General features: G+C 39.8%; 1 pseudogene; it reads right to left on the bottom strand.

Moving 5' to 3' along the window:
- Positions 1–9,997: 9,997 nt before the first annotated feature.
- On the bottom strand, positions 9,998–10,097 carry LOC127109186 (uncharacterized; annotated as a pseudogene).
- Positions 10,098–24,809: the final 14,712 nt, after the last annotated feature.

Raw genomic sequence — 24,809 nt, 5'->3', positions numbered from 1 at the left:
TTGTATTGTCTACCAACATATCAATGTGTGGTAGAGGGAAATCATCTTTCGGACTGGATTTATTCAAACCTCTATAATCAACACACATGCAGACTTTTCCGTCCTTCTTAGGAACAAGCAAAATATTGGCCACCCACTGTGGATACTCAGCAGTAACAAGGAAACCAACATCGATCTGCTTTTGCACTTCTTCTTTAACCTTCACTGCCATATCAAGATGAGTCTTCCTTAACTTCTGCTTGACTGGCGGGCATTCTCGCTTCAACGGCAATCTATGCTCCACAGTCTCAGAATCCAAACCAGGCATGTCTTGATAGGACCAAGCAAACACATATGAATACTCTCGAAGAAGATCAATCAACCTCTTCTTAACCTCTGGACACAGTTGAGACCCAATCTTGACTTCCTTCACATCATCCTCGGACCCAAGTTGACTAACTCAATTGCTCTTCGAACAGCTGAATGGCTTTTTCCTCGTGCTCAAGTAGACGAGGCAATTCATCAGACACTTCTTCATCACCTTCTTCCTCAGCCTCAAACATAGGGAATTCAAAGTTTGGATACGGAGTAGGATCATTGTATTCAATGGGTTTAGAAACCAACCTGCACAATGATTTGATATTTTGATTTTAGAGAAGTGGATTGTGACCAAATATTATGCAGATGGACAATTATTATTTATTTAATCATGTTTTATGTGATTACCATTTTCAGAAAAGAGAAAAGTAAAAATAAAACATCATAGATGTGGATGAATAAAATTGCATTTTATTGATGATTAAATTAAAATATGCCCAACAATGTTCACTTCTCCCTTAGGCATAGGAGAAGGATTTTCAAAAATAATAAAAGCAATTACTTAGAGCGATGAACAATAATAGGAACATCGACAGTAATCTAATTGTTGCAAGCTTTTCCATGCGTCACAAAATTGGTGCAGTCTTCATCTTCATCCCCCTTGATTATTGCAGCTGAGTGTTGTTCATTACCATGAATGAACCCTCTGTTATGGAAACTAGGTTGCACATCTTCATTTTTGACAACAAACATCCCTCGCTGGAATCCCAAACCGGTTCGGTTCTTGTTTTCAGCGACCTCTACCATCCGACCCCACTGATCTGAACTGCCATCTTCAACAATCTTCTGAGCATCTTTAAAAGAGGACATAGGTGCCCCAACTCTCTTTTCTTCAGCAATAGATAGAGCTTGGAACGGAGTTCCAATATCATCCTTAACTTCTACATACGAGAAAGACGACAGATGACTTACTAACAACGCTTTTCTCCACCCACAATGACGAGCTTACCATTCTTCACAAATTTCAACTTCTGATGTAGAGTGGAAGTTACAGCTCCAACTTCATGTATCCATGGCCTTCCCAACCAGCAGCTATAGGCCGGGTGGATGTCCATTACTTGGAAAGTAATTCGGAAATCACTCGGACCTATCTTTACTAGAAAGTCCGCCTCACTAATAACAGTCTTGTGAGAACCATCAAAAGCTTTGACGATCACGCCACTGTATCTCATCGGAGCTCCTTGATACGATAATCTGGACAAGGTTGATTTAGGGAGTACATTCAATGAAGAACCGATATCAACCAACACACTGGACAATGCATCCTCCTTGTAAGTCATCGATATATGCAATCCTAGGTTTTGATTTATGCCGTCCTCGGGAAGTTCTTCATCACAAAAGCTCAAGTTGTTGCAGGAAGTGATGTTAGCCATGATATGGTCAAACTGATCCACTATTACATCATGTTCAACATATGCTTGCTCCAATACCTTTTGCAATGCTTCTCTGTGCGCTTCAGAATTCATAAGTAGAGACAACACTGAAATTTTGGAAGGAGTTTGGAGCAGCTGCTCCACCACATTAAATTCACTCTTCTTAATCAAACGTAGTACCTCGTCATCATCATTAGTCTTCAAATTGCTGGATTCACCAGACTGACACTTTGGAGCACTAACTAGATTTGCTGCAGGTAACTCAACTTTCTTACCAACATCTTCTACCTCTTTTGGGAAAACAGGACCAAAAACACGACCACTACAGGTCACCTTCGTAACATCAGCAATATTCACAACAGAATTGGCTGTAGGCAACGGAACCTCTTGACCATTCTCCAATATAGTAACGTTATATTAATACGGAACAACTCTATCGGATGCATATGGGACAGGGCCCGCTAACCGTATTACCAACGGCGACATCGATCTGTTAATGTTGTTACTGTTGCTGCTATCGAACTGGATTACCACCCGCTCAGGTGTCTTAAATACCGACACTATCACATTCACATCATCTATATCCCTCGACTGTTGAATCTGGATTACATTCTCATCCATCAACTTCTGGATATCTCTCTTGACAAATGAACACCCACGGGGGTTTACACTGCAAATCGCACAACCGGCATGGTCATGCTCACAATCACTAATGGTACACAAAGTTTTATGCATCTCTACCAAGGACCGACGAATACGTCGCAAATCAAACACTCGGAAACTTCCTGGACAACCGTCTACCATGTTGACAGGGGAATTGCCATGAGGAGGCAATGAGTTTTATTTCACATTAGGCACGCGGTCCTCAAAGGACACCATCCCACTCTTCACTAGCTTCTGGACCTTGTACTTCAACGAGTAGCAGTTTTCAATGTCATGGCCGAGAGCTTCTTGATGAAAGGCACAATGGAGTTCAGGCTTATACCACCATGGGAGTGGTTCTGGGATTTGCGGCAAATTTCTTGGTTGGAGAAGGTTCTTGAGAACCAAGGATGGATAAATTTCAGAGTATGACATAGGAATAGGGTCGAAAGAGACCTTTTTCCTCTCAAAATATTATTGTTGTTGATTATTGTTGGTGTTGGTGTTGTAGTTGTTTGTTCTCTATTGCGGCTGTTGTTGACGTTGTTGTTGAACTAGCATGGATTGATTGTTGGAAAATATTGGAATAATGGATAAAACTTGATGATGATGTTGACGTGGTTGCTGGCTTCTTCTAACATGAGGCCTCCTCTGCCTCCCAACTGATATTGCATTGGTTTCACCTTCCTTCTTTCTAGCGAAACCGCTACCATACTTCTTGCTCGATGATACCTCTTCTTTAGACAAACGTCCCTCTCGGACACCCTCTTTTAACCTTATCCCCATGTTTACCATTTTAGTAAAGTCACTGGGGGCACTAGCAATCATGCGTTCGTAATAAAACAAACTCAGGGTCTTAAGGAAAATCTTGGTCATCTCTTTCTCTTCCAACGGAGGATTGATCTGAGCAGCAAGCTCTCTCCACCTCTGGGCATACTCTTTGAATGTATCTTTGTCCTTCTGAGACATCGACCTTAGCTGGTCCCTATCTAGCACCATGTCCACATTATACTTGTACTGTTTCACAAAAGCTTCACCCAAATCATTAAATGTGCCGAAGACTTGCACTATCCAATCCCATGTACCACCTCAGAGCAGCACCAGTCAGGCTGTCTTGGAAATAGTGAATCAATAACTGATCATTATCAGTTTGCGTCGACATTTTCCTGGCATACATGACGAGATGGCTAAGTGGATAGGTATTTCCCTTATACTTTTCAAAGTCAGGGACTTTGAACTTCATCGGGATTTTAACGTTTGGTACCAAGTAGAGTTCAGCAGCACTCTTACCAAACAGATCTTTTCCCCTCAAGGTCTTCAACTTCTTTCGCAGCTCAAGGAATTGGTCTTTCATCTCATCCATCTTCTCATAAACATCAGGGCCCTCAGACAGCTCGGAATGGTAGATGGTGTCCTCAACACGAGGCCAAGTGTGAACAACTGGAGGCAGAACAGACATGACCGGGCTAGATGCCGACATGGAAGCAAAAGCAGGCGCAAACCCTTCGGGCACAAAGTTCGGCGGCATTCCCCACGGGAATCCGGAAGGCATAGTAGGAGCAAACTGAGTGGCAGGCATGATTGAAGTAACAACCTCTAAAATAACAATCCTCTGAGGAGGAGGAGTTGCAGGCATTGGAGAAGACTGACTCTGAGCATCTAGCACAGACTCCATCATGGCAGTCAAACGAGCGATTTCGTCCTTCAACTCTCGGTTCTCTTGTTCCAAATGTTCCATGATTCTCGGTTGATTGGCGCGAGTGTTGTATCGGTGAGTTAACTTGGCTGAAGCACAAAAGAATAACCATTAAGACATATGGCGGAAAAAAAACCTGCTATGCAAATGATGCATGAAATGAAATGTTTTGATTGTTTTTATTTTCAAGGAACATAGTATTTTATTTACAAATATATAATAACAATTATAACAATTTGATTGACCATAAAAAATCTCTTTTATTCATATAATTTGGAAGGATTACACCGAGTACAATTTCAGAAACCAAAATACAAATACAAGAGAAAAGGAAACTAATCATCCTAAGGATCCCCTAACAACAGTGTCAGATGATCTGGCTGCAGGCGCGTACTTCCTTCAGATGTGTCGGTTCTCGGACTCAAAAGAAGTCTTCATCTGAGCCTTCTCGAGGACAAGCTGATCAACAATCTTCTTCCAAGCACCGGAAGGTTGAGGTATACTAGAGGAAGATGGACCCTCTGGCTCTCTCTGTCTCTTCATTGCTCGGTCTTCAAGAAGTTCGATAAATGCATCTTTGTCCTTAGACTCAAGCTGCAACTCCTCATGCTTTCTGCTTAAAGCATGGAACCGCTCTTTCCACATATCCTTCTCTTACTTCATATTGGCGAGTGCGTTTTCCAACTCCTCTACATCTTGGTTAGGGAGAGTTAATGGCTCAACCACAACCATAGGCATAGGTCTTTCACATGCATACGGCATCTTTAACTCCATAGCTCTCTTCTTCACCCAAGTAGTGTAAGCTTCCAAAGCTACACAGTTGCACGGACCAAGCTCGAATTTTCCTTTCCTAGGCACATTATGCCAAGCATGAACAAACTTCTGCTTCAAATGTTAGGGATCTTTACCCTCTTGATAGAAAAGTCCTTCTAACTGAGTGTTATTAGGTTTGTCTCTCAAGGGGAACCCAAGTTGACGACGAGCCAAAGCAGGGTTGTAGTTAATTCCTCCTCGTGTACCAATGAGAGGCACATTAGATAATTCACCACAACTATCAATAGTATCCAAGATACTCAATGTGGAGTCATACCAAACTATATCATTATTAGTGAGGGACATAAGTCTCTGAGACCACCGTAGACATTGTTTGTTCTCCACAAAAGCAGACGTCTGAGGAAAGTGCGAAATAAACCACTTGTACAGAAGAGGAATACATCACACAATAGTCCCACCACCTTTAGAATTCCTCAAATGCAAAGAGAAGTACATATCACCCAACAAAGTAGGCACATGATTCCTAATCCAGAAGATTCTAATGGCATTAACATCAATAAAACCGTCAATGTTAGGGAACAAAGCCAAACCATAGATGAGCAACACAAAGATAGCTTCAAAAGCATTCACACTACCGGCTTGAGCAAAAGCAGTAGCTTTCCCAATAAGGAATTCAGAAGTCAACCCAAACATTCCTCCTTTCTTCACCCAATGAGCCTCAATCTCAGACTTCTTCAGATGAAGAGCTTCAGCTATAAGATGAGATCTTGGAATCTCCTCTAATCCATTAAAATGAACTTTGTTAGAAACAGGTATTCCCAAGAGATGGCCATACTCCTCTAACGTAGGCATAAGCTGATAATCGGAAAAAGTGAAGCAACGGTAGAGAGGATCATAAAACTGAACCAATATACTCAAGAGCCCTTCCACCACATCAGCAGATAATACAGATAGAAGCTTCCCATAACGTTGTTTGAAGTCCAAAGGGTCTAATATAAAACATGATAGCTTCCTTAGCTCTTTCAAGTCAGGACATCTAAAACTGTACTTCTTAGTGTTCCTTCGTCCATAATCCATGGTCTGAAAATATTTACAAATAAAGCCTCAGTTCCTTGAAGTCATTTTTTTGTGTGATGAATGTCATGATGCGTATGAATGCATGAATGCAAAAATCACAAATAAGGGATCACACACAAGGTAAACAAACAAAGGTCAAGGGATGAATCAAGTCATTGTCAAGATCAATCATCCATTTTGGTGGATTATGGTTTTCACCTTATCAACACCCAAGTTCCATTGACATTGACAAGACTTGATTGGACCAACCAAGAATCAAGGGTTTATTGTGAGTCACGAGCATGGAGTCAGGTTAAGAACCATCCCAAAGGAGAGTACTAAGGATAAAACCTGTAGATCATGTTCTAAAAAGTTCCTAGAGTCTTAATTCCATCTATCGGATATCACAGGTTAGGATGACTGACTCATCAACCCATAATATTCTCAAGAGAAACTCTTCTTAGTGTAGTATTGTGTAACAACTGTTATCAAGTCTACACCTGAACTGTCTCCGCACGACGTCCTAAATAGGACAAGTTGGGTTAAATGTGAAGGTGAGAAGAACAAGAAAGGGGGGGTTTGAATTGTTTTGGAAAATAAGCGCTTTTTCAGAATCAGAACACACAGGATTTTATACTGGTTCGCTTATAACACAAAGCTACTCCAGTCCACCAGGCGAAGGTGATTTCGACTTTAAAAAGGACTTAATCCACTAATCTTGAAAGATTATTACAACCAACGTCTAAGAGAAAGATCTCTTAGTCCTCCCAAGTATACAGACTGCGCAGAGTCACTTGAGGAATAAAAAATCAATTTAGGTAAAAACAGAATTTGTAATCTAGAGTGTTTCTAGGATAAAGCAAATATTACAGAAATTTGAGCAAGTAAGAAGTTTCACGTTATGAGCAAAAGCTCGTGAAAGATTAAGAGAGAGAGTAGAGTATTTCTGTGCGTTCAGGTGTATCTCTCAAAGAGGTTCGCCGTCCTTTATATAGAGGTGAAACGACCGTTGTAGTGATGGCAGATATTTTGTCTTGATGAGAGTTTAATGCCATAACTTCTGTTGTTCTTGCCATAGCATGTTTGTCTCCCTGAATAACTTCTTTCCAAATATAATTTCTTTCTATTTGAAGTTATAGTTGTCGTTACTCTTTCTGAACATGGAAATTCTTTGTTAGAGTCAGCGTTACTCTGTTTATCTGAGATCTTTTGAGATGTGACTTCAGAGCTTCTGATAGCCTTGTTCTTTTTGGATCCTCAGCGTTGATTCAAGAGGGACTTTAGAGCTTCTGATATTCTGCTATGTTGTTTTGCTCAGAGTCAGAACTTCTGGATAGCGCTTCTTTTTCAGATGCTTCTGATCTTCTGATACTCTGTATCTGATTTGATTCTGTATCTGATAACACAATCAGATTCCTTTGTTCTTGTTCAGAGTCCTGCACACTTAGAAACTTTTCGTTAGAGTGCCATTTTTGGTTTCATCCTTTGTTATCATCAAAATCCTGGAATCTGAAGTAGAACTGTTTTTGTTCTTACAATCTCCCCCTTATTTATGATGACAAAACAAACTCAAATGACAGATGAAACATTCAGATATAAGAGTTTATCAGATCAGATAGAAGTGAGCTCCCCCTGAGATAGGCTAGGGAGTTGATAACGCGAAATTATATCGCTTTTTAAGACTTAAATCAATTAAATTATATTATCATTTACGCTAGTTTATCTCATTTTATCAGATATTATGCAGTATTCCTCTTCTATTTATATCAGGTACCCATTTTGAAGCAAAAGTGAAGAAAAGAAGAAAAGGAGGTGTAAAAAGGAACAAAAAGGAGAGAAAAGGAACCAAAGGCCAAAGCCCAGCCCAAAGCGCACAAGTCACCAATGTTGTGCCTGTGACGGACGTCACAGGACGCGTGACGAGCGTCACGCGAAGTAGCCTTGTGACGGACGTCACACATGGTGTGACGAGCGTCACACCAGTCCACTAGCTTTTTGGCGCAAGTTACGCTCTCAGAAGAAGGGAAGTAACGTTGAGGACTTCGTGTCCTATTCCCAAGCCGTGAATTTAGCACGCTGAAGACTCGTGGAAAAGAAGAAAAAGGCAGTTAGTAGCACTACTATAAATAGCTACCCTAATCCCTCTCGTTGGCTCTCCTCTCTTTGCCGTTTAGACACACCGAAGCTCTGCCGATTTTCTGTTCAAGCTTTTGCTTAGTTTTCTTTTTCCAGCAGAATTAATATTGTTTATTTTATTTATTTCTTTTGCAAGTTTTATTTTCTTTTTTCCCTTGAAATTTATCTTCCCCGTTTTTAGCTTTTAGATATTTTTCGCGTAGTAGTTTCTACACCGGAAACTACTGTGCAACTTTATACCGGATTTAACCTTACGTTATATTCGAGTTTTTTTATTTCTTTGATTTAATTTACTGTTTAATTGAAGAATCGAAGAACAAATCCTACCGGCTTGTGGAGGAGTGTTCAAGACCATTGTATTACGCATTCAGGTTCTTTAATCGTTATTTAATTTTTAATGTTTTATTCTATTGTTTATTTACATTGCCTGCCTAAAATGAGTCTGTGTATGCATGATAATAATTATTATTTAGTTAGCATGTCTGGCTAATTCGCCTAGGTATCGGTATGTAAAGTAAGCAGAAAAAGGGATCAAGACTAAGTCGGTCTATTCAAACTTAAAATTAGAATCAATCTTTTTATGGTCTTAACTTACAGGTTTAATAACAAGATTTTTTACAAAAGTAAAAGACATAAAGAAGTTGAAACCAACAGAGCGAGAGTTTGAGGTTTTAACTGGACAGTGTAAGTTAGTCATTAAGTCTATCTCAGGGCGAGAGCAAGTTTTAGAATTAATTAAATTCTGACTTTTTTCCAAAAAGTATTTTTAAAGATTGAATGTGAGGACGAGAGTTAAGCATTTAGATTTAATTGTATAACCTAAGTCAACAGAGCGAGAGTTTGAGATAAGGGTGTTTAAAACGGTCAGTATTTTCTTAAAAAGAGTTTCTGCAACTTTATTGTTTTCAAAATATGATTTTTGACTTAATTATAAGTGACAGCTACATTAATATAAGATCATGGTTTCTTCAACAGAGCGAGAGTTTGAGATAAAACCTTTAACCAATAAAGTTAATCGAAACGATTTATTTTAAGACCGAGAGACCGACAAGGAATTGATTCCCTAGTTTTGACGAACTACATACCGATATCCGTTTTATTAATATTTAATCTAGATATTAGTTTAGTTTTTAGCTTCCTTCCCCAAACAATCAACTATTATTCACCTTAGCTTTACGAAGTAACCTTAGATAACGGTATATCGATTCATAAGTCCCTGTGGGATCGATATCTTTTAAAACTACGCGATAGAACTGTGCACTTGCAGTTTGTATCCCATTCTCGACTCACACAGTCGAGCGATCAAGTTTTTGGCGCCGTTGCCGGGGACTTTTATTCAATCGATATCGTAACTCTTCCGTTACGCTGTAGAGACTAGGTTTCTTTTTCCTTCTATTCTTTCTTTCGTTGATTTGTATGCCACGCACTCGCTCTCAAGGCGAACCGCTCTATTTACGAATCAACGATATCGAACTATATCTCCGAGTCTTACGACGAATTCGGGAATATCGTGCTGAAAACAATCTCCCTCCTATAAACCTTCCTGATATCAAAAACATTTTTCCTTCTTTAACCGAGATGGCAGAACCAGCTCGTGCTCTTAGAGATTACGCCGCTCCATCGCAAGATGAACCACATTCAAGTATTGCTCCGCCCGCAATCGAAGCAAACAACTTTGAACTTAAACCTTCGTTGTTGCAGGCTGTGCAACAGAACCAATTCTCTGGAAATCTTACCGAAGATCCAAACCTTCATTTATCCGTATTTGTCCAATACGCTGATACTGTTAAAGCTAATGGTGTCACTTCAGAGGCAATTCGACTTCGTCTTTTTCCTTTCTCATTAAGAGATAGCGCTAGAAGATGGCTTCAATCTCTCCCTTCCAACTCAGTCACCACATGGAACGAGTTGAAGAAAGTTTTTCTTGCCCGATATTTTCCACCAAGCAAAACAGCTATGTTAAGAGCCCAGATAAACGGATTTAAACAGAAAGACAACGAGTCTCTTTTCGAAGCATGGGAAAGATACAAAGACATGATGAGACTTTGCCCACACCATGGTTTGGAAGACTGGTTAGTAATTCACACATTTTATAATGGTCTCTTATACAATACAAGGTTAACAATAGACGCCGCTGCAGGTGGTGCACTAATGAACAAACCTTATGCTGATGCTTACCAGCTTATCGAGAGCATGGCCCAAAACCACTATCAGTGGGGAACCGAACGAACAACAGTGGAAAAACCTCAACCGAAAACTGGCATGTACGAGATAAGTAACCTTGATCACGTTAATGCAAAAGTGGATGCTTTGGTCCAGAAGATTGAAAGTTTAAACGTATCACCTCCAACCGCCGTGGTTGCTATAACTCAGAATTGCGAGGTCTGTGGAATCCAAGGCCACACTCCTGCGGAATGTCAACTCTTGACTGGAATCCAAACAGAGCAAGTAAACTATGCTCAAGGAAGCCCCTATTCGAATACCTATAACCCAAATTGGAAGAACCATCCAAACTTTTCATATAAGAGTAATAATGCTTTATACGCACCTGGACAATCTCCGAATCAAACCCCATCTGTACCTCCGGGATATCAGAAACCGAATCCTAACAATAATACCCCTAGAAAATCCAACTTGGAAATCATGATGGAAAACTTTATAGCTTCCCAACAACAAACCAATAAAGATTTCTTAAACCAGAACATACACACTGGCGAACAACTTAAACAACTAGCAAGCAAAGTAGATGCCTTGGCTACCCATAACAAAATGTTAGAAACACAAATATCTCAAGTAGCTCAACAACAAGCACCTACTGCTGCACCAACTGGTACATTCCCTGGACAGCCCCAACCTAATCCGAGAAGCCAAGCTCATGCAATTATATTAAGAAGTGGAACGGAAGTGGAAGGACCGTCTGATCCAAGGATAGAAAACCAAAACCCTAAGAAATCTACTGAGGAAAGTGAACCTAAGGAAAAGGAAGAGAGTAATAAGGATACCCTAGAAAAGAAGGAACCTTATGTACCTCCACCACCTTACAAACCACCTATACCTTACCCTCAAAGGCTTGTTAAAACCAAAGATGTAGGCCAATTTAGAAAATTTGTCGATCTCCTTAAACAATTAAACGTTACAATTCCGTTTACCGAAGCTATTACGCAGATGCCCTCATATGCTAAATTCTTAAAAGAAATTCTTTCTAATAAAAGGAAACTTGAGGATAGCGAAACCGTTACACTCCCTGCCGAATGTAGCGCTATAATCCAAAACATGCCCCCTAAACTCAAGGATCCGGGTAGCTTCTCTATACCCTGTCACATAGGAAAATTTGTCATCGACAAAGCCTTATGCGATTTAGGAGCCGGAATTAGCGTTATGCCTTTATCCATATGTAAGAGACTGGAAATGGGAGAATTAAGACCGACCAAAATGTCTGTGCAATTAGCAGATCGTTCCATCAAATATCCTGTAGGAATCCTTGAAAACGTTCCCGTACGCATAGGTCAGTTTTACATTCCCACTGACTTCACAATTATGGACATTAGAGAAGATGATACTACACCTATTATACTAGGAAGACCATTCTTAGCAACTGCCGGTGCAATCATAGACGTAAAACGAGGAAGACTCACCTTCGAAGTAGGTGAAGAGAAAATTGAATTCATTCTTTCCCAATTCTTGAAAGCACCTGCAATAGAAGATACATGTTACTTCATGGATATCATCGATGAATGCATAAAAGAAGCAGAGTCAGGAGAAGACAAATCATCAGACTATCTTTTAGAAGACAAATCTAAACAATGCTTAGCAATAACACCGGACCCTACGCAGTGTCTTAACAAACCAACCCCTGATTTGAAAACACTTCCCAAAAATCTGAGATATGAATTCCTAGACTTAGAACTTGAACGACCTGTGATAGTCAATGCAGATCTAGGAAGACTCGAAACAGAAAAACTCCTACATATCTTAAGAAAATATCCAACCGCACTAGGATACCACATAACCGATCTTAAAGGAATAAGCCCTTCTATTTGTATGCACCGCATCATGTTAGAAGAAGACGGTAAAACCTCTAGGGAACACCAGAGAAGACTAAATCCGATCCTAAGTGAGGTAGTAAAGAAAGAAATAACCAAGTTATTGGAAGCAGGTATTATATATCCTATATCTGATAGCAAATGGGTCAGTCCGGTACACGTTGTACCAAAGAAAGGAGGCATAACCGTTATTGAAAACGAAAAAGGAGAAACTATAACTAAACGAATCGAATCGGGATGGAGAATGTGCATTGATTATAGGAAACTAAACAAAGCAACCCGAAAAGATCATTTCCCTTTACCATCATTGACCAAATGTTAGAACGATTAGCTAAACATTCACATTTCTGTTATTTAGACGGTTATTCAGGCTTCTTTCAAATACCAATTCACCCTGATGACCAAGAAAAGACAACATTCACATGCCCTTTTGGTACCTTCGCTTATAGACGAATGCCGTTTGGTCTGTGTAATGCCCCTGCAACTTTTCAAAGATGCATGATGGCGATTTTCGCCGACTTTCTCGAAAACATCATGGAAGTATTTATGGATGATTTTTCTGTATACGGACAAAGTTTCGAAGAATGCCTTGAAAACCTGGAAAGAGTTCTTGAGCGATGTGTAAAAGTAAACTTAGTACTTAATTGGGAAAAGTGCCACTTTATGGTACAAGAAGGAATTGTTTTAGGACACATCATCTCGAATAGAGGAATTGAAGTAGACAAAGCCAAAATAGAGGTAATCGAAAATCTTCAACCCCCAAGAACCGTGAGAGAAGTACGAAGCTTTTTAGGACACGCCGGTTTTTACCGACGATTCATCAAAGACTTCTCTAAGATAACTAAACCCTTAACCGGACTATTAATGAAAGATGCTGAATTCATATTCGACGATAACTGTTTAAAAGCATTTCAAACTCTCAAACAAGCATTGATCTCCGCACCCATTATGCAGACACCAGACTGGAATGAACCTTTCGAAATAATGTGCGATGCCAGCGATTATGCTGTAGGTGCTGTTTTAGGACAAAGAAAGGATAAAAAGCTTCATGTTATATATTACGCTAGCAGAACCCTGGATGAAGCACAGATGAATTATGCCACAACCGAGAAAGAACTCCTAGCAGTAGTATTTGCGCTAGATAAATTTCGTTCTTACTTGGTAGGAGCCAAAATAATAGTTTACACTGATCACGCTGCTATCAGGTACCTTCTAACAAAAAAGGATGCTAAACCTAGACTCCTAAGATGGATCTTGTTACTACAAGAATTCGACTTAGAAATCAAGGACAAGAAAGGAACTGAAAACGTAGTAGCAGACCACCTCTCTAGACTTGAGAACCTTGAACCAGAAAGAATATCCATTAATGATGATTTCTCGTATGATAAACTCATAGCTACTTTGGAAGAGAACAACTCCGACATGCAAGTAGAAACCACCTTAGCTATATCTGTCATACCATGGTACGCTGATCTAGTCAATTATTTAGCTGCCGGAATAGTTCCACCTACTTTATCTTACCAGCAGAAGAAAAGATTCTTCCACGACATAAAACACTATTACTGGGATGATCCCTTACTTTTCAAAAGAGGCCCCGATGGTATTTTCCGTCGATGTATACCCGAAGAAGAGGTAGAAAATATAATCCAACACTGTCACTCTGCGCCTTATGGTGGACACACAAGTACATCCAAAACCTGCTCTAAAATCCTACAAGCTGGCTTTTATTGGCCAACTATATGGAAGGACGTACATGCGGCTATTAAGGAGTGTGACAGATGTCAACGCACGGGAAACATATCTAGACGTGACGAGATGCCACAAAAAGGTATTTTGGGAGTAGAGATTTTTGACGTGTGGGGGATAGACTTCATGGGACCATTTCCATCCTCCTTCGGTAACAAATACATACTCGTGGCGGTTGACTACGTATCAAAGTGGATCGAAGCTATAGCTTCTCCAACTAATGACACCCGAGTAGTAACTAGACTCTTTAAAAATATAATATTTCCGAGATTTGGCATCCCAAGGATAGTAGTCAGTGATGGTGGATCGCACTTTATATCCAAGGTACTCGAAAAACTACTACTTAAATATGGAGTGAGACATAGGATAGCAACACCTTACCACCCTCAGACCAACGGACAAGTGGAAGTATCTAACAGAGAAATAAAGCAAATACTAGAAAAAACGGTCGCCACTTCAAGGAAAGATTGGTCATTGAAACTACCAGAAGCTTTATGGGCATACCGAACTGCTTACAAAACTCCCATAGGGATGACCCCATTTAAGCTCATTTATGGAAAATCCTGTCACCTCCCGGTAGAATTAGAACATAAAGCCTATTGGGCTATTAGAAATTTGAATTTGAATTATAAAGCCGCCGGTGAAAAGAGAATCCTTGACATAAACGAATTAGAGGAACTCAGAAGAGACGCCTATGAAAATGCCAAAATCTATAAAGAAAGAACAAAACAATGGCATGACAAGCGTATATCAAGGAAAGTCTTCAAGCAAGGCGACGTAGTACTTTTATTTAACTCCAGACTAAAATTTTTCCCGGGAAAACTACGATCCAGATGGTCAGGACCTTTTCATATCACTAAAATCTTTCCCAGTGGAGCGGTAGAAATAAAAGGACAATCTACAGAACCGTTCACCGTAAACGGGCAACGTCTGAAACATTATCACTATGCGGAAACCAACGAAGATTCGCAAATTCTACACTTAGACGAAACGCCCCCAGGACTCATAGACTATATTTAACAGTTTCTTTGTCGAGCTTGCGACATTTAAACAAAGCGCTTAGTGGGAGACAACCCACAAATTACTCTGTTATTTTATTATTCTATTATTATTATCATTTCTCTATTTTTCTCTTAATTATTCTTTTAATTTCTATTTAGTATTCATTATTGATTTATTCAAAAAAAGAAAAAAAAATATATCCATATAATAATAATAATTCTTTTTCTTCTTTCGGCATTTGGCCAAATCCTGACTTAAACTCATGTTTTCTTTTCTCTAGTTAACACTAACCAGATGGGACATTTTGACCGTATGGGTATCAAGTTCAGAGGAATGGCTCAGAAACGAAGGTTTGAAGAACTAGCCGCTAGAGAGATGCTACCTAGTTTATATGCTGATGATTGGGCTATGACTGCCCTTGGACTGAGACAGAGTGTCCTGTTTTTGCTGAATCAGATAGGATGGGAGACCTCCCCTATCCTGAGACATTTCACCACCTACCGGAGACTCACACTAGAATTCCTTAGTTCATTAATCTATCTACCTAGCCATGGAAAAGGAATTACCAGAGGTTTTATCCAGTTCAGAATGTTCAATATGGAGTACCAATTTAATATTAGAAACTTCACCAACCTTTTGGGTTTTCCTACCTCCTTTGATACATTCACTATAAGCCAGGAAGAACTTTTTGAATATAGAGAGCTGGAACACTTTTGGGGTAAGCTGACTGGAAATGATGAGCCCGAAGAACATGAGTTTCTCTCTGGAAACATACATAACCCGACTTTTCGCTATTTCCATAAGATCCTGACCCACACTTTATTTGGGAAGAAGCCAAATAGTACTTCAGTTTCACGTGATGAACTCTTCATCATATTTTGTGCTTCCCAGAACCGTCCAGTAAACGGTGCTACTTTTATGTTAGCTAATTTGAACCACCTTATCCAGGATGAGCGAGCACCCATTAGAATAGGTGGCCTGATAACTATGATAGGTAATGCTATTGGATTACGTCAGCCTATGCTTGACCTGAACCCTTTTTGTGGCATTACTACTCTGAGTATACCTTTCCTCTTCAACACTATGTTTATAGCAAACATAGGGTCTGATGAGTTCGAGCTTATTATTGGTAACCAGGTTCTCTGCCTATTCACCATGCCCGATCCTAGAACTAGTGTTCATAACCAAAGGAACTGGCTCTATAACCTGAATGAAACCCCAACTCCTGCTGGATCCACTGAATCCATCCAGGATTATGAGATTTGTGATGACTATGAGCACTATGTTGACCATATCTCTCTTGCTGAATCTGACCCTCAGACTCCATCCGGCTACTATGATATTGATCCTCCTCCTCAGCCTGTCCTGACCGAAGAATCAGCTATGCCTGATCTCCGACATCATATGCCAGGAACAGATATTAAAACCGTCGTTGAAGCCTTGATGTCAGAGCATCACGATCTCAGGGAAGATTTCCACAGCTTGAGACTTGCAGTCCTAGAACACATGAGCAGCACGGCAAGTCAGTTACGTATGTTACGGCATCATGTTAACTCTTTTGCTCCTCCGGCCAGAGATCCGAAGATAGATGGAATTTAGTTATTTTTCTTTCTTAGTTATTTAGTTTTAGGTTAGATTTTTCATTAATGTTATTTGAATTCATGCTCGCATTTATTTTCCTTTTCATTTCATTGTTTTCCCTTCCTGTATTACATTATGTTAATTTTATTAAAGCTTTTATTTATTTAATTTATGCAATGGCTATGTTCTCTACTGTTCTACTGTTACTTAGAATGAATTATTATTATGTGAAGTAGAATAGCATGCAATACAAATTAATTAGCTAAATTAATTAGAACAATCTAAAAAAAACCAAATAAAACAAAAACAAAATAATCAAAATATATTCATATCCTAATTAAGTCTGTGTAGCGCTACTGAAGAAGCCTTGCCAAAAGAACTGTGTGACGAGCGTCACACAATCCATGACGAACGGCACGCAACACTCTTGTTACGAGCGTCACACCCTTGTGACGAGCGTAACGCCTATCAGACATGTGAACGTTAGGGAGCCGTTGGAGACGAACGTTACACCCCTACCTTTTTACATTCCCCATTCATTTTTCATTTACCACATTTAATTACTTTTCAACCACTCTTTCTTTTCACCTCCCACATTTTTCTCCTATAAATACCTACCAAAACTTCCTTCATTCACCACAAAACAATTCTCTCATATCAAATACATTTCTTTTTCTTTCCAAATCATCCCTTCAAAAATTCATTACAATGGCGGGAAATCAAAATTTCGGAAATATCATCTTCCGATCCGGAGATGACAACTATCAGCAAGAGCAATTCGAGCGCTTCCAGCAGCGAGGCGTCGCTCCCACCAGGTACCCCGATTTACCTTGCTTGCAACAATTAGGCTTACTCCAAGGTATCGAGTGGATGCTCCGTAAAGCCGATTTAACCTTCCTTTGCAATCATAACCAACCCACCTACCCTTCCCTAACCTTAGAATTCCTAAGTTCTTACGACTACACCACTCCCGCCGGTGAAGGTGAATTTCTAACCGGTACGGCAACCTTCCGTATGTTTAACACCGAGTACTCTCTAACCCAACGCGAATTGAGTGCCATGCTACAATTTCCCACAGAAGGTCTGCTGCATGCCAGAATCCCTCCAACCTCAAACTGGAACACAGTTCTAGTTTTCGACCTTTTTAAGAAAATTTCCGGTATAAATACCTACAACTGGGAAGAACTCCTTCTCTCCCACATCCATAACCCCACCATCCGTTATTTTCTCCGTATCCTGCAAAACACACTTTTTGGAAGACCAAACAACAGTAAGGTTAACTCGAAGGAGTTATTTTTCCTCCAGTGCGTTTTCGAACCGGATACTAAGGTAAACGCCGCCTCTTTTCTCTTTCATCATATCCGCACCTTATGTGCTAGAGGCCGGCAACCATTCATAATTGGTGGATTAATAACCTCCATAGCACTTGGCCTGAACCTAGGGGATAAACTCCAAACTTTAGAATCCCTACCACCCCTGTCTATGGATATCAGCTATTGTCGCTCCAGCCGCCTGATTAAAAACAGAGTAGGCGGAGGATACTATCTTATGGTGAACAACCAAGCTGTCCCAAGTGTTGTGCTACCCAATACCACCCTAACGGATGTCACAAACCCGGACCGCCACCTTTATGATCTCAGCGCTCCTGAAACCACCGAGCCTTCACAAACAAACCAGCAAACAGATGAGTTTGAAGAAATGGAACAAGGTGATCATCCGCCAACACAACAATCAGTCCCGCTAAACCCTTCCAGTAATGCAGCCGGCCCATCCTCCCAACGTCGTCGACGAAGACGACCTGCGACCAACGACGACATTATGGATGCTATCGATGGTATGCAGGCACAGAATGCAGACATGATGCAGATGATGCGTCAAATGCAACAGCAACAGGATGCTCGGAATGCCATAACCGACCAGCGGTTTACTGAGTTGTTTAGCAGATTCGACAGCTTAGACATACGTCAAAGATCACCAGGACCAAGAACTAGAGGTGGAAGGCAGCCTTAGTTGTATTTTTCTTTTCTTCTCCATTTTGTATTTCTTTCCCTTAAAACATCGAGGACAATGTTTAGTTCAAGTATGGGGGGGAAACATTATTCTTTCCATTCTCATCTTTGTTTCAAGTATGTACTCTCCCTTTTCATTGTTATTTCCCTATAAAAAAAAAAAAAAAACAAAACAAAATATTTTTTTTAAGTTAAGTCCTGAATGTGAAAAATTTTCTATTATCTATTTCCCTCAACTTTCTTGAGCCATAACAAAAATTTTAACACACCCAATAAGTATAAAGGTTGCTTACTTTATAAAATTTGAGTGAAATCAAAACAAAATCATTACCATAACAACGCTCTGAGAACCGCAATATGTTAGATCAGGATAAGTACTAATTATACCGAACTCCTTGAACTTTTAGTTCTATGGTAACCCCAAGTAGTTTATACAGAAGTCAGCACCATCTTAATAGCAAACTACGTGGAGAGCCGATGAATATAAGTGAATGATCCCCAAAGTAACATGAAATATACGAATATATCAAGAAATGCACTAATTAAATTAGGTGATCCTTACCAGATCATTTAATCTAAAGGTTGCAGATCATGCAAAAGCACAATACGAAAGATCCATTACGAGTTGGTTCAGTAGGAATCTGGTACTGAACTTGGTAGGGCGGACTACGGTTCGATCCCCCGCAATTTGCAATGGACTGAATAATGAAGGTATCCGACTTATGTACCAGAACTTCTAGCTAAAAGCGGATCATAATCACTAACCGGTTACTCCACTATGTGCGCGAAAAGATAAAGGGCTTAATGTGATTTCGCTAGAATGAAAACGGGTAAAATAAGACTAAAGGAACCAGGATAGCTATCATAGGGCACTTGAACTGATTGGCATAAGGTAGGGTTATCTAAGTTGTAACGGTAGTTGTTGATGTCAAGATTAAACTCAAGTCCTCCTAAACAAAAATCCATTGGCAACCTAGTACGAATTGATGTGTCTTTAAAAATTTCATCTGGCTAAAACTTTTAACAAGTTCTATACTGAATTTTGCTTGAGGACAAGCAAAGAATTAAGTATGGGGGAGTTTGATAACGCGAAATTATATCGCTTTTTAAGACTTAATTCAATTAAATTATATTATCATTTACGCTAGTTTATCTCATTTTATCAGATATTATGCAGTATTCCTCTTCTATTTATATCAGGTACCCATTTTGAAGCAAAAGTGAAGAAAAGAAGAAAAGGAGGTGTAAAAAGGAACAAAAAGGAGAGAAAAGGAACCAAAGGCCAAAGCCCAGCCCAAAGCGCACAAGTCACCAATGCTGTGCCTGTGACGGACGTCACAGGACGCGTGACGAGCGTCACGCGAAGTAGCCTTGTGACGGACGTCACACATGGTGTGACGAGCGTCACACCAGTCCACTAGCTTTTTGGCGCAAGTTACGCTCTCAGAAGAAGGGAAGTAACGTTGAGGACTTCGTGTCCTATTCCCAAGCCGTGAATTTAGCACGCTGAAGACTCGTGGAAAAGAAGAAAAAGGCAGTTAGTAGCACTACTATAAATAGCTACCCTAATCCCTCTCGTTGGCTCTCCTCTCTTTGCCGTTTAGACACACCGAAGCTCTGCCGATTTTCTGTTCAAGCTTTTGCTTAGTTTTCTTTTTCCAGCAGAATTAATATTGTTTATTTTATTTATTTCTTTTGCAAGTTTTATTTTCTTTTTTCCCTTGCAATTTATCTTCCCCGTTTTTAGCTTTTAGATATTTTTCGCGTAGTAGTTTCTACACCGGAAACTACTGTGCAACTTTATACCGGATTTAACCTTACGTTATATTCGAGTTTTTTTATTTCTTTGATTTAATTTACTGTTTAATTGAAGAATCGAAGAACAAATCCTACCGGCTTGTGGAGGAGTGTTCAAGACCATTGTATTACGCATTCAGGTTCTTTAATCGTTATTTAATTTTTAATGTTTTATTCTATTGTTTATTTACATTGCCTGCCTAAAATGAGTCTGTGTATGCATGATAATAATTATTATTTAGTTAGCATGTCTGGCTAATTCGCCTAGGTATCGGTATGTAAAGTAAGCAGAAAAAGGGATCAAGACTAAGTCGGTCTATTCAAACTTAAAATTAGAATCAATCTTTTTATGGTCTTAACTTACAGGTTTAATAACAAGATTTTTTACAAAAGTAAAAGACATAAAGAAGTTGAAACCAACAGAGCGAGAGTTTGAGGTTTTAACTGGACAGTGTAAGTTAGTCATTAAGTCTATCTCAGGGCGAGAGCAAGTTTTAGAATTAATTAAATTCTGACTTTTTTCCAAAAAGTATTTTTAAAGATTGAATGTGAGGACGAGAGTTAAGCATTTAGATTTAATTGTATAACCTAAGTCAACAGAGCGAGAGTTTGAGATAAGGGTGTTTAAAACGGTCAGTATTTTCTTAAAAAGAGTTTCTGCAACTTTATTGTTTTCAAAATATGATTTTTGACTTAATTATAAGTGACAGCTACATTAATATAAGATCATGGTTTCTTCAACAGAGCGAGAGTTTGAGATAAAACCTTTAACCAATAAAGTTAATCGAAACGATTTATTTTAAGACCGAGAGACCGACAAGGAATTGATTCCCTAGTTTTGACGAACTACATACCGATATCCGTTTTATTAATATTTAATCTAGATATTAGTTTAGTTTTTAGCTTCCTTCCCCAAACAATCAACTATTATTCACCTTAGCTTTACGAAGTAACCTTAGATAACGGTATATCGATTCATAAGTCCCTGTGGGATCGATATCTTTTAAAACTACGCGATAGAACTGTGCACTTGCAGTTTGTATCCCATTCTCGACTCACACAGTCGAGCGATCAGGAGTTCAGAAGTTCTTACCAGAGCTTCCAAGCAATGAAGTTTCTAGATACCTTTCTGCAATTTTCTAAGTCAAAGAGTGTTAGATAGATTTTTATTGAATAGTATGTTTGCAGAGTACTTAAGGATTTAGGCAATTTTTCATCAGAGCTGTTTGATTTCTCCCCCGTTTTGTCAGAATCAAAGACTTAAAAAATAAGCAGGAAGAAAAAAATATATATATATATATATATATATATATATATATATATCAATATATATATATATATATATATATATATATATATATCAATATATATATATATATATATATATATATATATATATATATATATATATATATATATCCATATAAGAGAAAAACATCAGAGACAAAACATAAAGCAACAAGAAAAAAAACAAAAAAGTCCTAGGTGCCTAAGGGTTGGGAGGAGGAGGCATCGTCTGAAGCAGTTGGGTCAGCAGATTCTGGATGTTGGCGTTGACTGTGTCCTGTTGATCCAATCTGGCTCGGACTTCCTTCTGCTCTTTCTGAAGCTCCTCAAGGGTTTTGAGAACCAGAGGGGCAAATGTAGAGGACTCCCCCTGAGTCAGAGCATTCTGTTCTTCAGCGGCTTTAGCTTTAGCTTCAGCAGCAGCTTTTGCTTCAGCAGCAACAGCATCAGCTAGAGCTTTGGCTTCAGCTTCCCTTACCCTTTGGATTTCTTCTTGTCTTGCTCTTTCTTCTGCTTCCCTTCTGGCTTCTTCCTCAGCTTCTCTGGCTAAGTGCTCTTGTAGTCTTGCCTTAGCATCTCTGATAAAGTCGTTTCTGACTTGCTCAGAGAGGTTCTTCAGCTTAAAGGCCTCAGAGGTCATCCAGCCAATGACTCTGTTCCAGTGTGTCCTAACAGAGGAAAGATCATCACTGATGCCAGAGTTTGTGGACAGGGACTTAACCTTTTCCACTGATGCTTCTGCGAACAGCATAATTGCCTCTTCTAGGGTTGGCAGGGAGTGGTCAGGTTCAGATGGTAGAGGTGAGGAAGTGGGAGGGCTTAGGTTGAGAGTTTGAGGTTCAGCGGAAGTGTTTGGAGGGGTAAGGTCAGAGGCGTTGGGGTCAGAGGGTTGAACGTCAGATGGAGTGACGGTTGGTTGTTCTGTGGGTGGTGAGGTTACTTCAGGTTCAGGTGGAGGTGGTTGTGGTTGTTGGGAGGCAAGGTTTTGTGTCTGAAGTTGGGCTAGAGTGGGAGAAGCGGAGTCAGAGAATTTTGTGTCAGATGAGATGATACAGTAAGGGGGTGATTCTGGGGCTGAGGATGAGGAGGTGGTTTCATTCATTTGTTCAGCTTCAAATATGGGTAATGAGGTAGTGGTGAGATTGAATTTTGGGAGTGGTTGAGATGTTCTAGTCGTTGAAGGTGGGGTTTCAGATGTGGTGTATAGAGGTGTTGGTAGAGGAATAGAAGAAGCAAGTTGCTGTACAGAAGGAGCAGGAGAGGCAGACTTACCAGAAGACTCATGCAGAGGTGTTGGAGGTCTTGATTCAGAGGATTCTTCTAGCTTCGCTTTCTTTGCCTGTGATGTCTTCTCAGATGGACCTCTTTTATGTCTTACGAAGTTGGGAGCTTTATCTGGCAGTTCGCTTAGCCTGAATTCTGAGATATCCACTCCTTCATCCTTCAGACGTTGGAGATAGTGCAGGATTGCCTCTTTGGGTTCTTCCTTGGAGAACAGATATAGACCATGGGGAATTTTCCTCTGATCTTTTAAGGCTTCCCAAGAGGTATCCAGAGTAGGTCTAACGTTGACCTTCTCCAGAATTCCCATGCTCTTCAGATTCCTGGAGTTCAGAGGCCTTCCAGTGTCGATTGCCATGTCTTCCATAAACCTGAGCTTTACCAGATGGTCCACGAGACCATTCTCTATTAGTACATCTGAGAGGAGTCTTCCCAAGGGAATGTAAGTTTTGGGCTTCATGTGATTTCTGGTTTCTCGTACAGAGTCTCTGAGGTATTTGAAAAGAAGTGCAGGGAGGCATAGCTTCAGACCTTTATGAATGCAGTACAGAATATATTTCTGATATGTATTGATGTAATCTGATGAATTCGACGCTGGGCGATGATGGATTGTTCCCAGAATGATTTTGAGCCAGACTCAGAGGTTCTGATGCAGTTCCTTGTTCTTTGAGGGGTTGCCTTATGCGTTTAGTTTGAAGATCGTTGGGTTGATTTCTTGAGATATGTATTTCGCCCTAGGATTGATGTTGTAAATCCTTCTTCCTCCATCTTTCTGCATGTTCAGCAAAGCAGCGATGGACTTTTCAGTTATCACAATCTTTACTCCCAGAACGTATGAGACGATGAAATGATCGTCAGCATCAGCAAATCTCCAGAATTCCTTAATGAGATTTGGGTAAATTGGACCATAGAGGCGTTGAAAGTAGTTTCCCCAACCTTGTTGATGAAGTTCTTCAGTGAGGTCTACGCCATTTCTTCTCATGTTATCAAAATCCACCAGGGATTCACACAGCACGTCCAGTTTTTCAAAAGGTGTTGCAAGGTTAATATGGGGTTCACGGTCAAGAATGTGAGGCTCCTTGTAAACTGGTGTTGTAACTACGCCTGTAACCGTTGGAGTAGAGTTGCTGGTGCTTTGAGCTGGGTTGCTGGAATCCATTTGCTGAGAGTAGTTGAACACAGAATGTTGATGAGTATCCATGGTGTTGATGAAGAACTAAGATGAAGATGAACTGTTTGCAGAAATGCCTAAGAGAACTGGGGTTAAACGAGTGAGTGAGAGTGAAGTGTGTGCAAAATGTGAAAAGAGTGTTTAAATACCCAAAAGGGCGCATGCAAAACGACACAGAAATCAAAGTTTTAGCACACAAACCAAGTTAGCACGTTTAGAGGGAGAAATGATTATGGCTCATAAATGATGTCTAATCCCAACAGTTCGCACACTGCTCGAGGAGATCTCAAGAGTCTGTTCCTTGATTACTGTTGGACAGCTGTCTAGAAGTTTCAAGGTTAGACGCAAGTCACTCCACGTGTTGATTTATCTAATCTTCAGAAATACAAAACGATTGGTTCCTGGAGATTTCTTACTCAAATGACTTCTAACTAGGTAGAAGTATCAGAGTCAGAGGCAGATTCTGTTTGTTTATGTCAGAGTCTCATTTGATAACTTCAGAGGCACATTTTATTCAGGGCAGTTTTGAATGTTCCGGTTTTCTAAGATAAAGCGGAATCTATCTTCAGCTAAGGGTTTAGTAAAGATATCTGCCCATTGATGATCTGTATCAATGAACTTCAACGTTACTATTCCTTTCTAAACATGGTCTCTAATAAAATGATGTTTTATTTCAATGTGCTTGGCTCTGGAGTGTAAAATGGGATTCTTACTTAGACAAATAGCAGCAGTGTTGTCACAAAAGATAGGAATGTTACTCTCGAAGATTTGCAGATCTTCTAACTGATTCTTCATCCAGAGCATCTGAGTCGTGCACAGTGATGCTGAGATGTATTCTGCTTCTACAATGGACAGAGC

Source organism: Lathyrus oleraceus, chromosome 7 (genome assembly GCF_024323335.1).
Source record: "Lathyrus oleraceus cultivar Zhongwan6 chromosome 7, CAAS_Psat_ZW6_1.0, whole genome shotgun sequence".
NCBI classification, from domain to species: Eukaryota; Viridiplantae; Streptophyta; class Magnoliopsida; order Fabales; family Fabaceae; genus Lathyrus; species Lathyrus oleraceus.
Note: the sequence above shows the minus strand (reverse complement) of the source record. Positions and strands in the feature narration are given on the sequence as shown.